Source organism: Lathyrus oleraceus, chromosome 5 (genome assembly GCF_024323335.1).
Source record: "Lathyrus oleraceus cultivar Zhongwan6 chromosome 5, CAAS_Psat_ZW6_1.0, whole genome shotgun sequence".
Taxonomy (NCBI): domain Eukaryota; kingdom Viridiplantae; phylum Streptophyta; class Magnoliopsida; order Fabales; family Fabaceae; genus Lathyrus; species Lathyrus oleraceus.
In genome coordinates this window covers 637616900-637641573 of record NC_066583.1, presented here as the reverse complement: position 1 = coordinate 637641573, position 24674 = coordinate 637616900, and the positions used below count along the sequence as shown (strand labels likewise).

Here is a 24674-nt window from a genome sequence, read left to right as displayed (position 1 = left end):
AGGGAATGGGTAGGCTGGATTGCCCTGGAGTTCCTGACCTTGATGATGTTCTACTTGTTAAGGGATTAACTGCGAATCTTATAAGCATCAGTCAACTATGTGATCAAGGTCTGAATGTAAACTTCACAAAAACTGAATGTCTGATTACTAACAAAGAAAATAAAGTAATCATGAAGGGAGTTAGGTCCAAAGACAACTGCTACATGTGGAACTCTCAAGAAACTGGATACTCTTCAATGTGTACCTTAGCCAAAGAAGAAGAAGTAAAAATATGGCATCAAAGATTGGGCCATCTGCACTTGAAAGGTATGAAGAGAATCATATCAGTAGAAGCAGTTAGAGGGATTCCCAACTTAAAGATTGATGAGGGAAAAATCTGTGGAGAATGTCAGATTGGAAAAAAGACAAGGATGTCACACCAGAAGCTCAGACATGACACAACTATCAAAGTCCTGGAACTACTTCATATGGACTTAATGGGACCCATGCAGGTAGAAAGCCTTGGTGGTAAGAAATCTGCATATTTGGTGGTGGATGATTTCTCCAGATACACCTGGATCAATTTTATAAGAGAAAAATCTGATGTGTTTGAAGTATTTAAGGAGCTGTGTCTAAAACTTCAAAGGGAAAAAGAAAGTCATGTTATCAAAATTAGAAGTGATCATGGAAAAGAGTTTGAGAACAACAAATTTGCAGAATTTTGTTCTTCAGAAGGAATTCATCAGGAGTTCTCATCTCCCATCACTCCCCAGCAAAATGGTGTGGTGGAAAGAAAAAATAGGACTCTGCAAGAATCAGCCAGAGCTATGATTCATGCTAAGAAGTTACCCTATCACTTTTGGGCTGAAGCCATGAACACCTCCCGTTGTACTCAACACTCTTAAATTTTATTCCAGTTACAAATCCATCAACTGTCTCATAGGATCATTTAATTAATTCAGCGGTCTTGTTAGATGGATAACTTTTAGTTATCTAATGATGCTTAACATTCTAAGGTTTGAATATGATTCTACCAGTAACTTGTCAAGATAGGATTGACAGAGTTGCGATGTAGTTTATTTCAATTTTTTTAGGCTTGACAAGTCTTTCGTGGTCATAATTACATTTATGATCTTATAGCGACTCATGCTATGAAACTTAAGTAAGGGTCATATGAAAAATTTATTGAAGCCTATATGGATGAGATATTAAATACCTTGGTGTCACCATCGGATAATTTTTTTTGCATGAGTTACATGTTTTGATTCTTCAGTATTGCAAAAAGACAATTTCTTGGGTATAAGGTACTTTTCAAAGCCCGATCTGATGAAGGTACGGAATTTTATTCGAGTATCCCTCCAGTGTATTTATCTACTATGACTTACAAAAATCATTATGATCTCTCATGATATAGTTAGAAAATAAAATTCTTAAGATAAAATTCCGTAAAGGTTATATCATAAAAACTATATGAAACTTAAACTTTGAAACTTTGAGAGTCGGAATTTTGAATTTTCATATTAATACGTGTATTTCAACATATGAATTGTACACACAAAATTTTATTAACTAATTTCTATTTAAGGAAATGTTCAACACATTTCTAATTAAAATTATAACCGCGTGTTATTTAAATCTTTCGAAATTTGAAAAATAAAAAGATGAGCATTCAAATTAGAAATAATACAATTAGTAATAATAATAAATTACTAGAATTATAATTTCAAATATTAGTCTTTCAAGCTGCGCCCGTATTGCCCGTCTAGCTCAGTTGGTAGAGCGCAAGGCTCTTAACCTTGTGGTCGTGGGTTCGAGCCCCACGGTGGGCGTTAGTACATTACATACAATACATTTTAAAAACAAAATAGCAAATAACTCACATAAAATTTACTATATTTCATTTAAAATAAGTAATTGTTGAAAAAATGGAAATTTTCTTGTTTGCTACCATAAATGTTTTCATGCATTAATAACTTCAATTACATATTTTTATGTATGAAAATAAAAAAAGGTATTCTCGTGAAATTTAATACAATATTTTTCTCCAAAGAAAAAAGTTAATAATTCAAAGAAAACTTACGATGTTTATAAAGTAAATAATTGATTAGACAATAATCGTCGTCATGCTTGCAAGAATAAATGATCTCTTGAATGAAATATTTCCAATGAAGTTTATCGCTGGATTTTTTTTTGTCTTTCTTGGACCATTATCGCTGAGTAATGGTGGGTGTGATTGATCAATCGAAGAATTCATGTTTTTCGTTATTTCTGAAGATCGGAAGATGCTGGGTGAGGGTGCACATTCAAACACTCGGACGATTAAATCAATTTAAATTATAAGTATGAGGGTTAACTTTAAAAAGTATGTACTCATTTGTAGTATTCATTTTATAGTGATGTTTTACATATTTAAGACCCTAAGCATTATGATAATTATTCTTACCACACGATACAGTTTATTTCAATTTTTTTAGGCTTGACAAGTCTTTCGTGGTCATAATTACATTTATGATCTTATAGCGACTCATGCTATGAAACTTAAGTAAGGGTCATATGAAAAATTTATTGAAGCCTATATGGATGAGATATTAAATACCTTGGTGTCACCATCGGATAACTTTTTTTGCATGAGTTACATGTTTTGATTCTTCAGTATTGCATAAAGACAATTTCTTGGGTATAAGGTACTTTTCAAAGCCCGATCTGATGAAGGTACGGAATTTTATTCGAGTATCCCTCCAGTGTATTTATCGACTATGACTTACAAAAATCATTGTGATTTCTCATGATATAGTTAGAAAAAAAATTCTTAAGATAAAATTCCGTAAAGGTTAAATCATCAAAACTATATGAAACTTAAACTTTGAAACTTTGAGAGTCGGAATTTTGAATTTTCATATTAATACGTGTATTTCAACATATGAATTGTACACACAAAATTTTATTAACTAATTTCTATTTAAGGAAATGTTCAACACACTTCTAATTAAAATTATAACCGCATGTTATTTAAATCTTTCGAAATTTGAAAAATAAAAAGATGAGCATTCAAATTAGAAATAATACAATTAGTAATAATAATAAATTACTAGAATTATAATTTCAAATATTAGTCTTTCAAGCCGCGCCCGTATTGCCCGTCTAGCTCAGTTGGTAGAGCGCAAGGCTCTTAACCTTGTGGTCGTGGGTTCGAGCCCCACAGTGGGCGTTAGTACATTACATACAATACATTTTAAAAACAAAATAGCAAATAACTCACATAAAATTTACTATATTTCATTTAAAATAAGTAATTGCTGAAAAAATGGAAATTTTCTTGTTTGCTACCATAAATGTTTTCATGCATTAATAACTTCAATTACATATTTTTATGTATGAAGATGAGAAAAGGTATTCTCGTGAAATTTAATACAATATTTTTCTCCAAAGAAAAAAATTAATAATTCAAAGAAAACTTACGATGTTTTTAAAGTAAATAATTGATTAGACAATAATCGTCGTCATGCTTGCAAAAATAAATGATCTCTTGAATGAAATATTTCCAATGATGTCTATCGCTGGATTTTTTTTGTCTTTCATGGACCATTATCGCCGAGTAATGGTGGGTGTGATTGATCAATCGAAGAATTCATGTTTTTCGTTATTTCTGAAGATCGGAAGATGCTGGGTGAGGGTGCACATTCAAACACTATGACGATTAAATCTATTTAAATTGTAAGTATGAGGGTTAACTTTAAAAAGTATGTACTCATTTGTAGTACTAATTTTATAGTGATGTTTTACATATTTAAGACCCTAAGCATTATGATAATTATTCTTACCACACGGTACATATGTTAGAAGATATTCAAGAGTGGGATGTGGAGGTCTCCATCATCGTGTTAGATGTGACCAAGCACAACTCTCGAACTGACCAATATAAAGATTCTTTAGTACTAGAACTTTCTTCAATTAAAACTATTCTTGTGGAGCTTATGTTTATGGGTCTAATCGTTCATGTGATCAAAAGTTTCTTGGAGGCGTTACCAACGACTATTTGATTTGATGACAAGGGTGACCTCCCGTTGTACTCAACACTCTTGAATTTTATTCCTGTTACAAATCCATCAACTTTCTCATAGGATCATTTAATTAATTCAGCGGTCTTGTTAGATGGATAACTTTTAGTTATCTAATGATGCTTAACATTCTAAGGTTTGAATATGATTCTACCAGTAACTTGTCAAGATAGGATCGAGAGAGTTGCGATATAGTTTATTTCAATTTTTTTAGGCTTGACAAGTCTTTCGTGGTCATAATTACATTTATGATCTTATAGCGACTCATGCTATGAAACTTAAGTAAGGGTCATATGAAAAATTTATTGAAGCCTATATGGATGAGATATTAAATACCTTGGTGTCACCATCGGATAATTTTTTTTGCATGAGTTACATGTTTTGATTCTTCAGTATTGCATAAAGACAATTTCTTGGATATAAGGTACTTTTCAAAGCCCGATCTGATGAAGGTACGGAATTTTATTCGAGTATCCCTCCATTGTATTTATCGACTATGACTTACAAAAATCAGTGTGATCTCTCATGATATAGTTAGAAAATAAAATTCTTAAGATAAAATTCCGTAAAGGTTATATCATAAAAACTATATGAAACTTAAACTTTGAAACTTTGAGAGTCGGAATTTTGAATTTTCATATTAATACGTGTATTTCAACATATGAATTGTACACACAAAATTTTATTAACTAATTTCTATTTAAGGAAATGTTCAACACACTTCTAATTAAAATTATAACCGCATGTTATTTAAATCTTTCGAAATTTGAAAAATAAAAAGATGAGCATTCAAATTAGAAATAATACAATTAGTAATAATAATAAATTACTAGAATTATAATTTCAAATATTAGTCTTTCAAGCCGCGCCCGTATTGCCCGTCTAGCTCAGTTGGTAGAGCGCAAGGCTCTTAACCTTGTGGTCGTGGGTTCGAGCCCCACGGTGGGCGTTAGTACATTACATACAATACATTTTAAAAACAAAATAGCAAATAACTCACATAAAATTTACTATATTTCATTTAAAATAAGTAATTGCTGAAAAAATGGAAATTTTCTTGTTTGCTACCATAAATGTTTTCATGCATTAATAACTTCAATTACATATTTTTATGTATGAAGATGAGAAAAGGTATTCTCGTGAAATTTAATACAATATTTTTCTCCAAAGAAAAAAATTAATAATTCAAAGAAAACTTACGATGTTTTTAAAGTAAATAATTGATTAGACAATAATCGTCGTCATGCTTGCAAGAATAAATGATCTCTTGAATGAAATATTTCCAATGATGTCTATCGCTGGATTTTTTTTTGTCTTTCATGGACCATTATCGCCGAGTAATGGTGGGTGTGGTTGATCAATTGAAGAATTCATGTTTTTCGTTATTTCTGAAGATCGGAAGATGCTGGGTGAGGGTGCACATTCAAACACTCTGACGATTAAATCTATTTAAATTGTAAGTATGAGGGTTAACTTTAAAAAGTATGTACTCATTTGTAGTACTAATTTTATAGTGATGTTTTACATATTTAAGACCCTAAGCATTATGATAATTATTCTTACCACACGGTACATATGTTAGAAGATATTTAAGAGTGGGATGTGGAGGTCTCCATCATCGTGTTAGTTGTGACCAAGCACAACTCTCGAACTGACCAATATAAAGATTCTTTAGTACTAGAACTTTCTTCAATTAAAACTATTCTTGTGGAGCTTATGTTTATGGGTCTAATCGTTCATGTGATCAAAAGTTTCTTGGAGGCGTTACCAACGACTATTTGATTTGATGACAAGGGTGACCTCCCGTTGTACTCAACACTCTTGAATTTTATTCCAGTTACAAATCCATCAACTGTCTCATAGGATCATTTAATTAATTCAGCGGTCTTGTTAGATGGATAACTTTTAGTTATCTAATGATGCTTAACATTCTAAGGTTTGAATATGATTCTACCAGTAACTTGTCAAGATAGGATCGAGAGAGTTGAAATGTAGTTTATTTCAATTTTTTTAGGCTTGACAAGTCTTTCGTGGTCATAATTACATTTATGATCTTATAGCGACTCATGCTATGAAACTTAAGTAAGGGTCATATGAAAAATTTATTGAAGCCTATATGGATGAGATATAAATACCTTGGTGTCACCATCGGATATTTTTTTTTGCATGAGTTACATGTTTTGATTCTTCAGTATTGCATAAAGACAATTTCTTGGGTATAAGGTACTTTTCAAAGCCCGATCTGATGAAGGTACGGAATTTTATTCGAGTATCCCTCCACTGTATTTATCGACTATGACTTACAAAAATCATTGTGATCTCTCATGATATAGTTAGAAAAAAAAATTCTTAAGATAAAATTCCGTAAAGGTTATATCATAAAAACTATATGAAACTTAAACTTTGAAACTTTGAGAGTCGGAATTTTGAATTTTCATATTAATACGTGTATTTCAACATATGAATTGTACACACAAAATTTTATTAACTAATTTCTATTTAAGGAAATGTTCAACACACTTCTAATTAAAATTATAACCGCCTGTTATTTAAATCTTTCGAAATTTGAAAAATAAAAAGATGAGCATTCAAATTAGAAATAATACAATTAGTAATAATAATAAATTACTAGAATTATAATTTCAAATATTAGTCTTTCAAGCCACGCCTGTATTGCCTGTCTAGCTCTGTTGGTAGAGCGCAAGGCTCTTAACCTTGTGGTCGTGGGTTCGAGCCCCACGGTGGGCGTTAGTACATTACATACAATACATTTTAAAAACAAAATAGCAAATAACTCACATAAAATTTACTATATTTCATTTAAAATAAGTAATTGCTGAAAAAATGGAAATTTTCTTGTTTGCTACCATAAATGTTTTCATGCATTAATAACTTCAATTACATATTTTTATGTATGAAGATGAGAAAAGGTATTCTCGTGAAATTTAATACAATATTTTTCTCCAAAGAAAAAAATTAATAATTCAAAGAAAACTTACGATGTTTTTAAAGTAAATAATTGATTAGACAATAATCGTCGTCATGCTTGCAAGAATAAATGATCTCTTGAATGAAATATTTCCAATGATGTCTATCGCTGGATTTTTTTTGTCTTTCATGGACCATTATCGCCGAGTAATGGTGGGTGTGATTGATCAATCGAAGAATTCATGTTTTTCGTTATTTCTGAAGATCGGAAGATGCTAGGTGAGGGTGCACATTCAAACACTCTGACGATTAAATCTATTTAAATTGTAAGTATGAGGGTTAACTTTAAAAAGTATGTACTCATTTGTAGTACTAATTTTATAGTGATGTTTTACATATTTAAGACCCTAAGCATTATGATAATTATTCTTACCACACGGTACATATGTTAGATGATATTTAAGAGTGGGATGTAGAGGTCTCCATCATCGTGTTAGTTGTGACCAAGCAGAACTCTCGAACTGACCAATATAAAGATTCTTTAGTACTAGAACTTTCTTCAATTAAAACTATTCTTGTGGAGCTTATGTTTATGGGTATAATCGTTCATGTGATCAAAAGTTTCTTGGAGGCGTTACCAACGATTATTTGACTTGATGACAAGGGTGACCTCCCGTTGTACTCAACACTCTTGAATTTTATTCCAGTTACAAATCCATCAACTTTCTCATAGGATCATTTAATTAATTCAGCGGTCTTGTTAGATGGATAACTTTTAGTTATCTAATGATGCTTAACATTCTAAGGTTTGAATATGATTCTACCAGTAACTTGTCAAGATAGGATCGATAGAGTTGCGATGTAGTTTATTTCAATTTTTTTAGGCTTGACAAGTCTTTCGTGGTCATAATTACATTTATGATCTTATAACGACTCATGCTATGAAACTTAAGTAAGGGTCATATGAAAAATTTATTGAAGCCTATATGGATGAGATATTAAATACCTTGGTGTCACCATCGGATAACTTTTTTTGCATGAGTTACATGTTTTGATTCTTTAGTATTGCATAAAGACAATTTCTTGGGTATAAGGTACTTTTCAAAGCCCGATCTGATGAAGGTACGGAATTTTATTCGAGTATCCCTCCAGTGTATTTATCGACTATGACTTACAAAAATCATTGTGAACTCTCATGATATAGTTAGAAAAAAAATTCTTAAGATAAAATTCCGTAAAGGTTATATCATAAAAACTATATGAAACTTAAACTTTGAAACTTTGAGAGTCGGAATTTTGAATTTTCATATTTATACGTGTATTTCAACATATGAATTGTACACACAAAATTTTATTAACTAATTTCTATTTAAGGGAATGTTCAACACACTTCTAATTAAAATTATAACCGCATGTTATTTAAATCTTTCGAAATTTGAAAAATAAAAAGATGAGCATTAAAATTAGAAATAATACAATTAGTAATAATAATAAATTACTAGAATTATAATTTCAAATATTAGTCTTTCAAGCCGCGCCCGTATTGCCCGTCTAGCTCAGTTGGTAGAGCGCAAGGCTCTTAACCTTGTGGTCGTGGGTTCGAGCCCCACGGTGGGCGTTAGTACATTACATACAATACATTTTAAAAACAAAATAGCAAATAACTCATATAAAATTTACTATATTTCATTTAAAATAAGTAATTGCTGAAAAAATGGAAATTTTCTTGTTTGCTACCATAAATGTTTTCATGCATTAATAACTTCAATTACATATTTTTATGTATGAAGATGAGAAAAGGTATTCTTGTGAAATTTAATACAATATTTTTCTCCAAAGAAAAAAATTAATAATTCAAAGAAAACTTACGATGTTTTTAAAGTAAATAATTGATTAGACAATAATCGTCGTCATGCTTGCAAGAATAAATGATCTCTTGAATGAAATATTTCCAATGATGTCTATCGCTGGATTTTTTTTTTGTCTTTCATGGACCATTATCGCCGAGTAATGGTGGGTGTGATTGATCAATCGAAGAATTCATGTTTTTCGTTATTTCTGAAGATCGGAAGATGCTGGGTGAAGGTGCACATTCAAACACTCTAACGATTAAATCTATTTAAATTGTAAGTATGAGGGTTAACTTTAAAAAGTATGTACTCATTTGTAGTACTAATTTTATAGTGATGTTTTACATATTTAAGACCCTAAGCATTATGATAATTATTCTTACCACACGGTACATATGTTAGAAGATATTCAAGAGTGGGATGTGGAGGTTCCAATCATCGTGTTAGTTGTGACCAAGCACAACTCTCGAACTGACCAATATAAAGATTCTTTAGTACTAGAACTTTCTTCAATTAAAACTATTCTTGTGGAGCTTATGTTTATGGGTCTAATCGTTCATGTGATCAAAAGTTTCTTGGAGGCGTTACCAACGACTATTTGATTTGATGACAAGGGTGACCTCCCGTTGTACTCAACACTCTTGAATTTTATTCCAGTTACAAATCCATCAACTGTCTCATAGGATCATTTAATTAATTCAGCGGTCTTGTTAGATGGATAACTTTTAGTTATCTAATGATGCTTAACATTCTAATTAGGTTTGAATATGATTCTACCAGTAACTTGTCAAGATAGGATCGAGAGAGTTGCGATGTAGTTTATTTCAATTTTTTTAGGCTTGACAAGTCTTTCGTGGTCATAATTACATTTATGATCTTATAGTGACTCATGCTATGAAACTTAAGTAAGGGTCATATGAAAAATTTATTGAAGCCTATATGGATGAGATATTAAATACCTTGGTGTCACCATCGGATAATTTTTTTTGCATGAGTTACATGTTTTGATTCTTCAGTATTGCATAAAGACAATTTCTTGGGTATAAGGTACTTTTCAAAGCCCGATCTGATGAAGGTACGGAATTTTATTCGAGTATCCCTCCAGTGTATTTATCTACTATGACTTACAAAAATCATTGTGATCTCTCATGATATAGTTAGAAAAAAAAATTCTTAAGATAAAATTCCGTAAAGGTTATATCATAAAAACTATATGAAACTTAAACTTTGAAACTTTGAGAGTCGGAATTTTGAATTTTCATATTAATACGTGTATTTCAACATATGAATTGTACACACAAAATTTTATTAACTAATTTCTATTTAAGGAAATGTTCAACTCACTTCTAATTAAAACTATAACCACATGTTATTTAAATCTTTCGAAATTTGAAAAATAAAAAGATGAGCATTCAAATTAAAAATAATACAATTAGTAATAATAATAAATTACTAGAATTATAATTTCAAATATTAGTCTTTCAAGCCGCGCCCGTATTGCCCGTCTAGCTCAGTTGGTAGAGCGCAAGGCTCTTAACCTTGTGGTCGTGGGTTCGAGCCCCACGGTGGGCGTTAGTACATTAGATACAATACATTTTAAAAACAAAATAGCAAATAACTCACATAAAATTTACTATATTTCATTTAAAATAAGTAATTGTTGAAAAAATGGAAATTTTCTTGTTTGCTACCATAAATGTTTTCATGCATTAATAACTTCAATTACATATTTTTATGTATGAAGATGAGAAAAGGTATTCTCGTGAAATTTAATACAATATTTTTCTCCAAAGAAAAAAATTAATAATTCAAAGAAAACTTACGATGTTTTTAGAGTAAATAATTGATTAGACAATAATCATCGTCATGCTTGCAAGAATAAATGATCTCTTGAATGAAATATTTCCAATGATGTCTATCGCTGGATTTTTTTTTGTCTTTCATGGACCATTATCGCCGAGTAATGGTGGGTGTGATTGATCAATCGAAGAATTCATGTTTTTCGTTATTTCTGAAGATCGGAAGATGCTGGGTGAGGGTGCACATTCAAACACTCTGACGATTAAATCAATTTAAATTGTAAGTATGAGGGTTAACTTTAAAAAGTATGTACTCATTTGTAGTATTAATTTTATAGTGATGTTTTACATATTTAATACCCTAAGCATTATGATAATTATTCTTACCACACGATACATATGTTAGATGATATTTAAGAGTGGGATGTGGAGGTCTCCATCATCGTGTTAGTTGTGACCAAGCACAACTCTCGAACTGACCAATATAAAGATTCTTTAGTACTAGAACTTTCTTCAATTAAAACTATTCTAGTGGAGCTTATGTTTATGGGTCTAATCGTTCATGTGATCAAAAGTTTCTTGGAGGCGTTACCAACGACTATTTGATTTGATGACAAGGGTGACCTTCCGTTGTACTCAACACTCTTGAATTTTATTCCAGTTAAAATCCATCAACTGTCTCATAGGATCATTTAATTAATTCAGCGGTCTTGTTATATGGATAACTTTTAGTTATCTAATGATGCTTAACATTCTAAGGTTTGAATATGATTCTACCAGTAACTTGTCAAGATAGGATCGAGAGAGTTGCGATGTAGTTTATTTCAATTTTTTTAGGCTTGACAAGTCTTTCGTGGTCATAATTACATTTATGATCTTATAGCAACCCATGCTATGAAACTTAAGTAAGGGTCATATGAAAAATTTATTGAAGCCTATGTGGATGAGATATTAAATACCTTGGTGTCACCATCGGATAATTTATTTTGCATGAGTTACATGTTTTGATTCTTCAGTATTGCATAAAGACAATTTCTTGGGTATAAGGTACTTTTCAAAGCCCGATCTGATGAAGGTACGGATCTTTATTCGAGTATCCCTCCAGTGTATTTATCTACTATGACTTACAAAAATCATTGTGATCTCTCATGATATAGTTAGAAAAAAAAATTCTTAAGATAAAATTCCGTAAAGGTTATATTATAAAAACTATATGAAACTTAAACTTAGAAACTTTGAGAGTCGGAATTTTGAATTTTCATATTAATACGTGTATTTCAACATATGAACTGTACACACAAAATTTTATTAACAAATTTCTATTTAAGGAAATGTTCAACACACTTCTAATTAAAATTATAACCGCATGTTATTTAAATCTTTCGAAATTTGAAAAATAAAAAGATGAGCATTCAAATTAGAAATAATACAATTAGTAATAATAATAAATTACTAGAATTATAATTTCAAATATTAGTCTTTCAAGCCGCGCCCGTATTGCCCGTCTAGCTCAGTTGGTAGAGCGCAAGGCTCTTAACCTTGTGGTCGTGGGTTCGAGCCCCACGGTGGGCGTTAGTACATTACATACAATACATTTTAAAAATAAAATAGCAAATAACTCACATAAAATTTACTATATTTCATTTAAAATAAGTAATTGCTGAAAAAATGGAAATTTCTTGTTTGCTACCATAAATGTTTTCATGCATTAATAACTTCAATTACATATTTTTATGTATGAAGATGAGAAAAGGTATTCTCGTGAAATTTAATACAATATTTTTCTCCAAAGAAAAAAATTAATAATTCAAAGAAAACTTACGATGTTTTTAGAGTAAATAATTGATTAGACAATAATCGTCGTCATGCTTGCAAGAATAAATGATCTCTTGAATGAAATATTTCCAATGATGTCTATCGCTGAATTTTTTTTGTCTTTCATGGACCATTATCGCCGAGTAATGGTGGGTGTGATTGATCAATCGAAGAATTCATGTTTTTCGTTATTTCTGAAGATCGGAAGATGCTGGGTGAGGGTGCACATTCAAACACTCTGACGATTAAATCAATTTAAATTGTAAGTATGAGGGTTAACTTTAAAAATTATGTACTCATTTGTAGTATTAATTTTATAGTGATGTTTTACATATTTAATACCCTAAGCATTATGATAATTATTCTTACCACACGATACATATGTTAGATGATATTTAAGAGTGGGATGTGGAGGTCTCCATCATCGTGTTAGTTGTGACCAAGCACAACTCTCGAACTGACCAATATAAAGATTCTTTAGTACTAGAACTTTCTTCAATTAAAACTATTCTAGTGGAGCTTATGTTTATGGGTCTAATCGTTCATGTGATCAAAAGTTTCTTGGAGGCGTTACCAACGACTATTTGATTTGATGACAAGGGTGACCTTCCGTTGTACTCAACACTCTTGAATTTTATTCCAGTTACAAATCCATCAACTGTCTCATAGGATCATTTAATTAATTCAGCGGTCTTGTTAGATGGATAACTTTTAGTTATCTAATGATGCTTAACATTCTAAGGTTTGAATATGATTCTACCAGTAACTTGTCAAGATAGGATCGAGAGAGTTGCGATGTAGTTTATTTCAATTTTTTAGGCTTGACAAGTCTTTCGTGGTCATAATTACATTTATGATCTTATAGCAACCCATGCTATGAAACTTAAGTAAGGGTCATATGAAAAATTTATTGAAGCCTATGTGGATGAGATATTAAATACCTTGGTGTCACCATCGGATAATTTATTTTGCATGAGTTACATGTTTTGATTCTTCAGTATTGCATAAAGACAATTTCTTGGGTATAAGGTACTTTTCAAAGCCCGATCTGATGAAGGTACGGATCTTTATTCGAGTATCCCTCCAGTGTATTTATCTACTATGACTTACAAAAATCATTGTGATCTCTCATGATATAGTTAGAAAAAAAAATTCTTAAGATAAAATTCCGTAAAGGTTATATTATAAAAACTATATGAAACTTAAACTTAGAAACTTTGAGAGTCGGAATTTTGAATTTTCATATTAATACGTGTATTTCAACATATGAACTGTACACACAAAATTTTATTAACAAATTTCTATTTAAGGAAATGTTCAACACACTTCTAATTAAAATTATAACCGCATGTTATTTAAATCTTTCGAAATTTGAAAAATAAAAAGATGAGCATTCAAATTAGAAATAATACAATTAGTAATAATAATAAATTACTAGAATTATAATTTCAAATATTAGTCTTTCAAGCCGCGCCCGTATTGCCCGTCTAGCTCAGTTGGTAGAGCGCAAGGCTCTTAACCTTGTGGTCGTGGGTTCGAGCCCCACGGTGGGCGTTAGTACATTACATACAATACATTTAAAAATAAAATAGCAAATAACTCACATAAAATTTACTATATTTCATTTAAAATAAGTAATTGTTGAAAAAATGGAAATTTTCTTGTTTGCTACCATAAATGTTTTCATGCATTAATAACTTCAGTTACATATTTTTATGTATGAAGATGAGAAAAGGTATTCTCGTGAAATTTAATACAATATTTTTCTCCAAAGAAAAAAATTAATAATTCAAAGAAAACTTACGATGTTTTTAAAGTAAATAATTGATTAGACAATAATCGTCGTCATGCTTGCAAGAATAAATGATCTCTTGAATGAAATATTTCCAATGATGTCTATCGCTGGATTTTTTTTTGTCTCTCATGGACCATTATCGCCGAGTAATGGTGGGTGTGATTGATCAATCGAAGAATTCATGTTTTTCGTTATTTCTGAAGATCGGAAGATGCTGGGTGAGGGTGCACATTCAAACACTCTGACGATTAAATCAATTTAAATTGTAAGTATGAGGGTTAACTTTAAAAGTATGTACACATTTGTAGTATTAATTTTATAGTGATGTTTTACATATTTAATACCCTAAGCATTATGATAATTATTCTTACCACACGGTACATATGTTAGATGATATTTAAGAGTGGGATGTAGAGGTCTCCATCATCGTGTTAGTTGTGACCAAGCAGAACTCTCGAACTGACCAATATAAAGATTCTTTAGTACTAGAACTTTCTTCAATTAAAACTATTCTTGTGGAGCTTATGTTTATGGGTATAATCGTTCATGTGATCAAAAGTTTCTTGGAGGCGTTACCAACGATTATTTGACTTGATGACAAGGGTGACCTCCCGTTGTACTCAACACTCTTGAATTTTATTCCAGTTACAAATCCATCAACTTTCTCATAGGATCATTTAATTAATTCAGCGGTCTTGTTAGATGGATAACTTTTAGTTATCTAATGATGCTTAACATTCTAAGGTTTGAATATGATTCTACCAGTAACTTGTCAAGATAGGATCGAGAGAGTTGCGATGTAGTTTATTTCAATTTTTTTAGGCTTGACAAGTCTTTCGTGGTCATAATTACATTTATGATCTTATAGCAACCCATGCTATGAAACTTAAGTAAGGGTCATATGAAAAATTTATTGAAGCCTATGTGGATGAGATATTAAATACCTTGGTGTCACCATCGGATAATTTATTTTGCATGAGTTACATGTTTTGATTCTTCAGTATTGCATAAAGACAATTTCTTGGGTATAAGGTACTTTTCAAAGCCCGATCTGATGAAGGTACGGATCTTTATTCGAGTATCCCTCCAGTGTATTTATCTACTATGACTTACAAAAATCATTGTGATCTCTCATGATATAGTTAGAAAAAAAAATTCTTAAGATAAAATTCCGTAAAGGTTATATTATAAAAACTATATGAAACTTAAACTTAGAAACTTTGAGAGTCGGAATTTTGAATTTTCATATTAATACGTGTATTTCAACATATGAACTGTACACACAAAATTTTATTAACAAATTTCTATTTAAGGAAATGTTCAACACACTTCTAATTAAAATTATAACCGCATGTTATTTAAATCTTTCGAAATTTGAAAAATAAAAAGATGAGCATTCAAATTAGAAATAATACAATTAGTAATAATAATAAATTACTAGAATTATAATTTCAAATATTAGTCTTTCAAGCCGCGCCCGTATTGCCCGTCTAGCTCAGTTGGTAGAGCGCAAGGCTCTTAACCTTGTGGTCGTGGGTTCGAGCCCCACGGTGGGCGTTAGTACATTACATACAATACATTTTAAAAATAAAATAGCAAATAACTCACATAAAATTTACTATATTTCATTTAAAATAAGTAATTGTTGAAAAAATGGAAATTTTCTTGTTTGCTACCATAAATGTTTTCATGCATTAATAACTTCAGTTACATATTTTTATGTATGAAGATGAGAAAAGGTATTCTCGTGAAATTTAATACAATATTTTTCTCCAAAGAAAAAAATTAATAATTCAAAGAAAACTTACGATGTTTTTAAAGTAAATAATTGATTAGACAATAATCGTCGTCATGCTTGCAAGAATAAATGATCTCTTGAATGAAATATTTCCAATGATGTCTATCGCTGGATTTTTTTTTGTCTCTCATGGACCATTATCGCCGAGTAATGGTGGGTGTGATTGATCAATCGAAGAATTCATGTTTTTCGTTATTTCTGAAGATCGGAAGATGCTGGGTGAGGGTGCACATTCAAACACTCTGACGATTAAATCAATTTAAATTGTAAGTATGAGGGTTAACTTTTAAAAGTATGTACACATTTGTAGTATTAATTTTATAGTGATGTTTTACATATTTAATACCCTAAGCATTATGATAATTATTCTTACCACACGGTACATATGTTAGATGATATTTAAGAGTGGGATGTAGAGGTCTCCATCATCGTGTTAGTTGTGACCAAGCAGAACTCTCGAACTGACCAATATAAAGATTCTTTAGTACTAGAACTTTCTTCAATTAAAACTATTCTTGTGGAGCTTATGTTTATGGGTATAATCGTTCATGTGATCAAAAGTTTCTTGGAGGCGTTACCAACGATTATTTGACTTGATGACAAGGGTGACCTCCCGTTGTACTCAACACTCTTGAATTTTATTCCAGTTACAAATCCATCAACTTTCTCATAGGATCATTTAATTAATTCAGCGGTCTTGTTAGATGGATAACTTTTAGTTATCTAATGATGCTTAACATTCTAAGGTTTGAATATGATTCTACCAGTAACTTGTCAAGATAGGATCGACAGAGTTGCGATGTAGTTTATTTCAATTTTTTTAGGCTTGACAAGTCTTTCGTGGTCATAATTACATTTATGATCTTATAACGACTCATGCTATGAAACTTAAGTAAGGGTCATATGAAAAATTTATTGAAGCCTATATGGATGAGATATTAAATACCTTGGTGTCACCATCGGATAACTTTTTTTGCATGAGTTACATGTTTTGATTCTTCAGTATTGCATAAAGACAATTTCTTGGGTATAAGGTACTTTTCAAAGCCCGATCTGATGAAGGTACGGAATTTTATTCGAGTATCCCTCCAGTGTATTTATCGACTATGACTTACAAAAATCATTGTGAACTCTCATGATATAGTTAGAAAAAAAAATTCTTAAGATAAAATTCCGTAAAGGTTATATCATAAAAACTATATGAAACTTAAACTTTGAAACTTTGAGAGTCGGAATTTTGAATTTTCATATTTATACGTGTATTTCAACATATGAATTGTACACACAAAATTTTATTAACTAATTTCTATTTAAGGAAATGTTCAACACACTTCTAATTAAAATTATAACCGCATGTTATTTAAATCTTTCGAAATTTGAAAAATAAAAAGATGAGCATTCAAATTAGAAATAATACAATTAGTAATAATAATAAATTACTAGAATTATAATTTCAAATATTAGTCTTTCAAGCCGCGCCCGTATTGCCCGTCTAGCTCAGTTGGTAGAGCGCAAGGCTCTTAACCTTGTGGTCGTGGGTTCGAGCCCCACGGTGGGCGTTAGTACATTACATACAATACATTTTAAAAACAAAATAGCAAATAACTCACATAAAATTTACTATATTTCATTTAAAATAAGTAATTGCTGAAAAAATGGAAATTTTCTTGTTTGCTACCATAAATGTTTTCATGCATTAATAACTTCAATTACATATATTTATGTATGAAGATGAGAAAAGGTATTCTCGTAAAATTTAATACAATATTTTTCTCCAAAGAAAAAAATTAATAATTCAAAGAAAACTTACGATGTTTTTAAAGTAAATAATTGATTAGACAATAATCGTCGTCATGCTTGCAAGAATAAATGATCTCTTGAATGAAATATTTCCAATGATGTCTATCGCTGGATTTTTTTTTTGTCTTTCATGGACCATTATCGCCGAGTAATGGTGGGTGTGATTGATCAATCGAAGAATTCATGTTTTTCGTTATTTCTGAAGATCGGAAGATGCTGGGTGAAGGTGCACATTCAAACACTCTAACGATTAAATCTATTTAAATTGTAAGTATGAGGGTTAACTTTAAAAGTATGTACTCATTTGTAGTACTAATTTTATAGTGATGTTTTACATATTTAAGACCCTAAGCATTATGATAATTATTCTTACCACACGGTACATATGTTAGAAGATATTCAAGAGTGGGATGTGGAGGTCTCCATCATCGTGTTAGTTGTGACCAAGCACAACTCTCGAACTGACCAATATAAAGATTCTTTAGTACTAGAACTTTCTTCAATTAAAACTATTCTTGTGGAGCTTATGTTTATGGGTCTAATCGTTCATGTGATCAAAAGTTTCTTGGAGGCGTTACCAACGACTATTTGATTTGATGACAAGGGTGACCTCCCGTTGTACTCAACACTCTTGAATTTATTCCAGTTACAAATCCATCAACTGTCTCATAGGATCATTTAATTAATTCAGCGGTCTTGTTAGATGGATAACTTTTAGTTATCTAATGATGCTTAACATTCTAATTAGGTTTGAATATGATTCTACCAGTAACTTGTCAAGATAGGATCGAGAGAGTTGCGATGTAGTTTATTTCAATTTTTTTAGGCTTGACAAGTCTTTCGTGGTCATAATTACATTTATGATCTTATAGCGACTCATGCTATGAAACTTAAGTAAGGGTCATATGAAAAATTTATTGAAGCCTATATGGATGAGATATTAAATACCTTGGTGTCACCATCGGATAATTTTTTTTGCATGAGTTACATGTTTTGATTCTTCAGTATTGCATAAAGACAATTTCTTGGGTATAAGGTACTTTTCAAAGCCCGATCTGATGAAGGTACGGAATTTTATTCGAGTATCCCTCCAGTGTATTTATCTACTATGACTTACAAAAATCATTGTGATCTCTCATGATATAGTTAGAAAAAAAAAATCTTAAGATAAAATTCCGTAAAGGTTATATCATAAAAACTATATGAAACTTAAACTTTGAAACTTTGAGAGTCGGAATTTTGAATTTTCATATTAATACGTGTATTTCAACATATGAATTGTACACACAAAATTTTATTAACTAATTTCTATTTAAGGAAATGTTCAACACACTTCTAATTAAAATTATAACCACATGTTATTTAAATCTTTCGAAATTTGAAAAATAAAAAGATGAGCATTCAAATTAAAAATAATACAATTAGTAATAATAATAAATTACTAGATTTATAATTTCAAATATTAGTCTTTCAAGCCGCGCCCGTATTGCCCGTCTAGCTCAGTTGGTAGATGATCAGTCACCATTTATGCTAGACATTCCACTATTTAACCGTAAATAAATCAGGTAAACTGTGTAAACTGAAGCATTTTTAGTTAGAAATAAGCTCAATTCTATGATATTAAGTGTGTTGTTACTGATGAGTTTCTTGAGGATATTTTACACTTTTTGGTATGTCAGCAGGTAAAAAGCTAGTTTGGAAGCTCAGGGGATCAAACGTCAGATGAGAAATCGAGCCCGAGCAAGAAAACGGAAGAAAAAGTCAATTTTGGAGAACCTGCTGTCCATACGCGTATGACCTTATATGATACGCGTATGGACCTTCCCAGTACGCGTACCATACGTAAATGACCAGAGGGAAGGAAAATTCAGCCAAAATACAAGCTTCTGGTGATACGCGTACCAGCCTGGGCAATACGCGTACCAACTTGGGCAATACGCGTAACAGGCTGGGCAATACGCGTACCAGATGCTGTGTTACGTTCAATACGCGTTTCCTACTAGGCAGTACGCGTATGGGACAGCGCAGTACGCGTATGGAGCACAAATTCAGGAAAAATCCAACTGAATAGCTATTAAGAGGCCAGACCACGATTTTCCGGGGGTTGGACACCAGGGAGAGAAAATATACGCGTTTTGAGAGCTGGAGACTCAAGGAAGATCAAGGGATTCATATGTTCAAGAGTTTTCCGACTATTGAAGATTGATTCCTCACGAAATTCTGTAATGACAACAATATTAATCTTTGTTTTTACTTTTCTTATGAGTAGCTAAACCCCCCATTGCTAGGGGGGTGACCCTGATTCTGAATGTGACAGTATTGATGTTTATGAAAGTATTGCTTATTTCTTCTTTTCCATTAATTTGTTCTTATCGCCGTTCTTTATGCGTTATTCGTCGGACCAACGAATGATGATTATTATGAATAGTGTAAGCTGGACCGCAATTATTCATTGACCTGGATAAGAACTTTGGATAGTAAAAATAACCTAGGACTAGGGATTTTCTATCTGACCGGTAATTCTTGATATGTGAATGCTTGAGTATGAACCTAATTGTTTATGGACATAGTAATTAGGTTACATAATCAAAGGTCTATTACTAAGGACTTAGGAATAGATACCCTTGAGGACCGGAATTAATTTGACAGGAATAGCTCTACGCCGTCATAAATTATATCTGTTACAAGAAGTTTCATTCACCGAACCCTAGCAATCTTCTCTCATTTGTATCTCGTTCAACCTTTTTACTTGTTTTATTTATTTGCAATTGGTAGTATAATTACACCACAACACAAAAACCAAAGGCTTTTGTCTAATTGAAACAATCTATAAACTCTGTATCGTCAAGCAGTCCTTGAGATCGACAAACGGGGAATGTCCCTTTTATTACTACAGTGAGAAAAATAGTACACTTGCTATTTTCACATCAAGTTTTGGCGCCGTTGCCGGGGACTGCCAAAGATAGTAGAGTTTATTATTTATTTTCAATTAGAATTTTGTTGCTCTGCATCCAAAATTTTATTTATTGTTAATTTTTATTTTTATTATTATAATAACTAACTTCTTCTAATCTGTGTATGCGAGGTAAGGCCTCAGCTCATTTTCATTTTGACGCAGAACCAGAGAGAACACTGCGCAAAAAGCTCAGAGAAGCTAGAAGAAAGAACTGGCCAACTCTGACACCGAAGAACCGGCCACACCTGTCACTCCAGTTTCTATTCACTCCGAAAAATCTGAATCAGACACAGCTTCACATCCAGACACCGAAAACATGGCTGCAGACCCACCTCCAGCGGAGAGACTTTTAGGTGATTATGGCAGACAGAATAACCCAGCAGTGCGGTTGACCATTGTTAACCAACCTGTTAATGTTGCTCACTTCCAGTTACATCCCTCAACCATCCGCCAGTTAGAAAGTAAACCTTTTGCAGGAAAAATCAATGAGGATGCAAACAAGCATCTGCAGAGGTTTCTGACTATGACCACATCATTAAAAATTGATGGGCATTCTGAAGAGGCAAAGAGATTGGTCATGTTCCCATTCACCTTATCTGAGGACGCTGAGGAATGGTTCTATTCCCTACCCGCAGGAAGCATTACTACTTGGCAACAAATGGAAACAACATTCTTGAACGAGTATTTTCCTGCTTCTGTGTATATCCGTAAGAGGTATGACATTGTGAATTTTAAACAGAAAGACGGAGAGACCCTTGGAGATGCATACAAAAGATTCAAGAGATGTTTAGTTGCATGTCCTACACATAATTTGGATGAAACTGAACAAATGCAGAATTTTGTAAACGGGCTGAAAATGAAAACTAAGCAACTCATTGATACAGCTGCTGGTGGCTCATCTAATTTTCAACAGCAACCGGTATCAAAAAGATCATCGAAGCTATTGCAGCAAATGAGCATTTGGAATTATATGACCGCACTGTGAATCAGCCGGAGGGAAAATTGACTTGAAATTAGCAAATCAGGTAGTGAAAATGGAAGACCAAATTGCAGCTGAGGTTGAAAGAAGATTGAAAGCTATGAATATAGGTACCCAGACTGTTGCTCAAGTGCAACCGGTTCCGACCATGATTTGTGAGATTTGTAGTGGACCACACTTTACCATGCATTGTGTTGCAACCGCAGAACAAGTGCAAGCTATAAATTACCTGAGGCAGAATAATCCCTACTCAAATACTTATAATCCGGGGTGGAAAAATCATCCTAATTTCTCTTGGAAAGATCAGCAGGGTAATATTCAAGGACCTCCACAACAACAACCACCGTACCAACAGCAACTTATCAGCAACAGGTACCGAAGAAAGCGGATTGGGAGATGCTATAGAGAAGATGGCAACTCATAATATGCAATTTCAGGAGGAAACCAGGAATAATCAGAAAAGCACCAATGCATCAATTAAAAATCTGGAGATTCAATTGGTCAGATAGCACAACAGATAACAAATTCCCAAATACCAGGCGCATTACCTAGTGCAACAGTGACAAATCCAAGGGAGCACAATAATGTGAGTGCGGTAACAACAAGAAGCGGAAAATCTGTTGAAGATCTTAAGAAGAAGGATGAGGAAGAAGATACATTGTGTGAAGTGGACCTGGAAATCTTAGAGAATAAGACACCACCTGAGGAAGAAAGTGTGAAATGCCGGTGGTACAAGAAAAGCTACCTGAACCAAAACCCATCATTAAGCTTCCTTTCCCACAAAGAAACAAAAAGAAGAAGCAAGATGAGAAAAATTTTCAGAAATTCATGGAATTGTTCAAGAAATTAGAAATCAATATTCCATTCTCTGAGGCACTCGAGCAGATGCCTATCTATGCGAAGTTCATGAAAGACATCATCTCCAAGAAGCGCACCACTGACACTGACCTGTTATATTAACTGAAACTTGTAGTGCTATTTTGCAGGGTATGAAGATTCCAGTAAAGAAGCCAGATAGAGGGTCTGTGACCATCCCGTGTACCATTGGAGATAGGTCTTTTAAAAGGGCGTTGATTGATTTGGGGGCTAGTGTTAGCCTTATGCCTTTGTCTATTTACAGGAAGCTGGGAATTGGCAATGTTCAGGATACCAGAATGACACTTCAATTTGCTGACCACTCAGTGAAGAGACCTTTTGGGGTGGTTGAGGATGTTCTGGTCAAAGTTGATAAATTTGTTTTTCCTGTTGATTTTGTAATTTTGGAAATGCCAGAAGATGAAGAGATACCTCTGATTCTGGGAAGACCGTTCTTAGAAACAGGTAGATGCATGATAGACATTGAGGGAGGTACCTTGACCCTAAAGGTATATGATGAAGAGCTCAGATTGATGTCCGGGATACTATGAAACATAAAGAGGAAATGTGTACAAACCACTCTGTTGAAGTAATTGATCAAATAGTGACTAGCACAATGCAAAGAAAGTTTCCTGAATTACCATTGGAAAGAGTTCTGAGTCTGTCAGTCAGAGAGATTGAAGAGATGATGTGAATGAAAAGAAAGAAGTGCTTGCCATGCTGGATACACAACCTCTTTGGATGAAATCCAAACCACGTCGGTGGGAGGACCTGAGATCTTCACCAAAATTAGAAAATGAAAAGGTAAGTAAACCAGGTATAAATTTTGAATTAAAACAATTGCCGGGTGGTAATCTTAAATATGTCTTTCTAGGATCTGGGACAATTATCCTGCTATTATCAGTTCTGAGCTAAATGCCATAGATGAGGAAAAGTTAATACAGGTACTAAAGAAGCATAAGAGTGCTATTGGGTGGACTATTGAGGATTTAAAAAGGTATTAGCCCCACAGTATGCATGCATAAGATACTGATGGAGGATAATCAGAAACCGCCGGTTAGTGCAACACAGAGGAGGTTAAACCCAGCAATGAAAGAAGTGGTAAGGAAAGAGGTTGTAAAGTTGTTAGATTCGGGAATGAATTTTATCCCAATTTCTGACAGCTCGTGGGTGAGTCCAGTGCATGTGGTACCCAAGAAAGGAGGAACCACAGTAATTCTAAATGAAAAGAATGAATTGATCCCAACCCGCACAGTGACAGGGTGGCGAGAGTATGCATCGATTACAGAAGACTGAACACTGCAACAAGAAAGGACCATTTTCCTCTCCCGTTTATTGATCAAATGTTAGAAAGACTTGCAGGTCATGAGTATTATTGCTTCTGGATGGATATTCGGGATACAACCAAATTGCTGTAGCCCGGAAGATCAGGGAAAAGACGGCATTTACAGTCCTTATGGTATTTCGCTTACAGACGGATGCCATTGGGGTGCAATGCCCCAGCTACTTTTCAGAGGTGTATGACATCATCTTTCTCGACATGCTTGAAAAGTATGGAGGTGTTTATGGATGATTTTCTGTGTTGGTTCTTCTTTTGATAATTGTTAGCTAATTGTCTTGTTTTGCAAAGATGTCAGGAAACTAACCTTATTCTCAATTGGGAGAAATGTCATTTCATGGTGCGAAGGAAAGGAATTGTGCTAGGACCAAAATTTCCACAAAGGAATAGAGTGGATAAAGCCAAAGTGGAGGTGATAGCTAACCTTCCACTCTGTGAATGAAAAAAAAGGGTGAGGAGTTTTTTGGGTCATGCAGGTTTTTATCGAGGTTTATCAGAGACTTCTCAAAAGTCGCAAACCGTTGGATGATTTGTAGTCAAAGACAAGCAATTTAATTTGATAAAAAACTGCATGGTAGCTTTCGAAACTTTAAAGAGGAGTTGATCGTGCACCCTGTGTTATCGCCCCGAGGGTAATTGCCTTTCGAAATAATGTGTGATGCAAGTGACCTTGCTGTGGGGGCTGTCCTAGGCCAGAGAAAGGACAAATTATGCATGTGATTT

At 32.8% G+C, this 24674-nt stretch overlaps 9 non-coding genes across 9 annotated transcripts; all 9 read left to right on the top strand.

Annotated features, from left to right (window-relative positions):
* The first annotated feature begins 1735 nt into the window (after nucleotides 1-1735).
* TRNAK-CUU (transfer RNA lysine (anticodon CUU)) lies at nucleotides 1736-1808 on the top strand. The gene has a single exon. It is a non-coding gene; the product is annotated as a tRNA-Lys (tRNA).
* A 1306-nt stretch (nucleotides 1809-3114) lies between these two features.
* TRNAK-CUU (transfer RNA lysine (anticodon CUU)) lies at nucleotides 3115-3187 on the top strand. Its single transcript has one exon. It is a non-coding gene; the product is annotated as a tRNA-Lys (tRNA).
* Nucleotides 3188-4913: 1726 nt separating this feature from the next.
* TRNAK-CUU (transfer RNA lysine (anticodon CUU)) lies at nucleotides 4914-4986 on the top strand. The gene has a single exon. It is a non-coding gene; the product is annotated as a tRNA-Lys (tRNA).
* Nucleotides 4987-8510: 3524 nt separating this feature from the next.
* On the top strand, nucleotides 8511-8583 carry TRNAK-CUU (transfer RNA lysine (anticodon CUU)). Its single transcript has one exon. It is a non-coding gene; the product is annotated as a tRNA-Lys (tRNA).
* Nucleotides 8584-10314: 1731 nt separating this feature from the next.
* On the top strand, nucleotides 10315-10387 carry TRNAK-CUU (transfer RNA lysine (anticodon CUU)). The gene has a single exon. It is a non-coding gene; the product is annotated as a tRNA-Lys (tRNA).
* Nucleotides 10388-12113: 1726 nt separating this feature from the next.
* On the top strand, nucleotides 12114-12186 carry TRNAK-CUU (transfer RNA lysine (anticodon CUU)). The gene has a single exon. It is a non-coding gene; the product is annotated as a tRNA-Lys (tRNA).
* A 1724-nt stretch (nucleotides 12187-13910) lies between these two features.
* On the top strand, nucleotides 13911-13983 carry TRNAK-CUU (transfer RNA lysine (anticodon CUU)). The gene has a single exon. It is a non-coding gene; the product is annotated as a tRNA-Lys (tRNA).
* A 1725-nt stretch (nucleotides 13984-15708) lies between these two features.
* TRNAK-CUU (transfer RNA lysine (anticodon CUU)) lies at nucleotides 15709-15781 on the top strand. Its single transcript has one exon. It is a non-coding gene; the product is annotated as a tRNA-Lys (tRNA).
* Nucleotides 15782-17508: 1727 nt separating this feature from the next.
* Nucleotides 17509-17581, top strand: TRNAK-CUU (transfer RNA lysine (anticodon CUU)). Its single transcript has one exon. It is a non-coding gene; the product is annotated as a tRNA-Lys (tRNA).
* Nucleotides 17582-24674: the final 7093 nt, after the last annotated feature.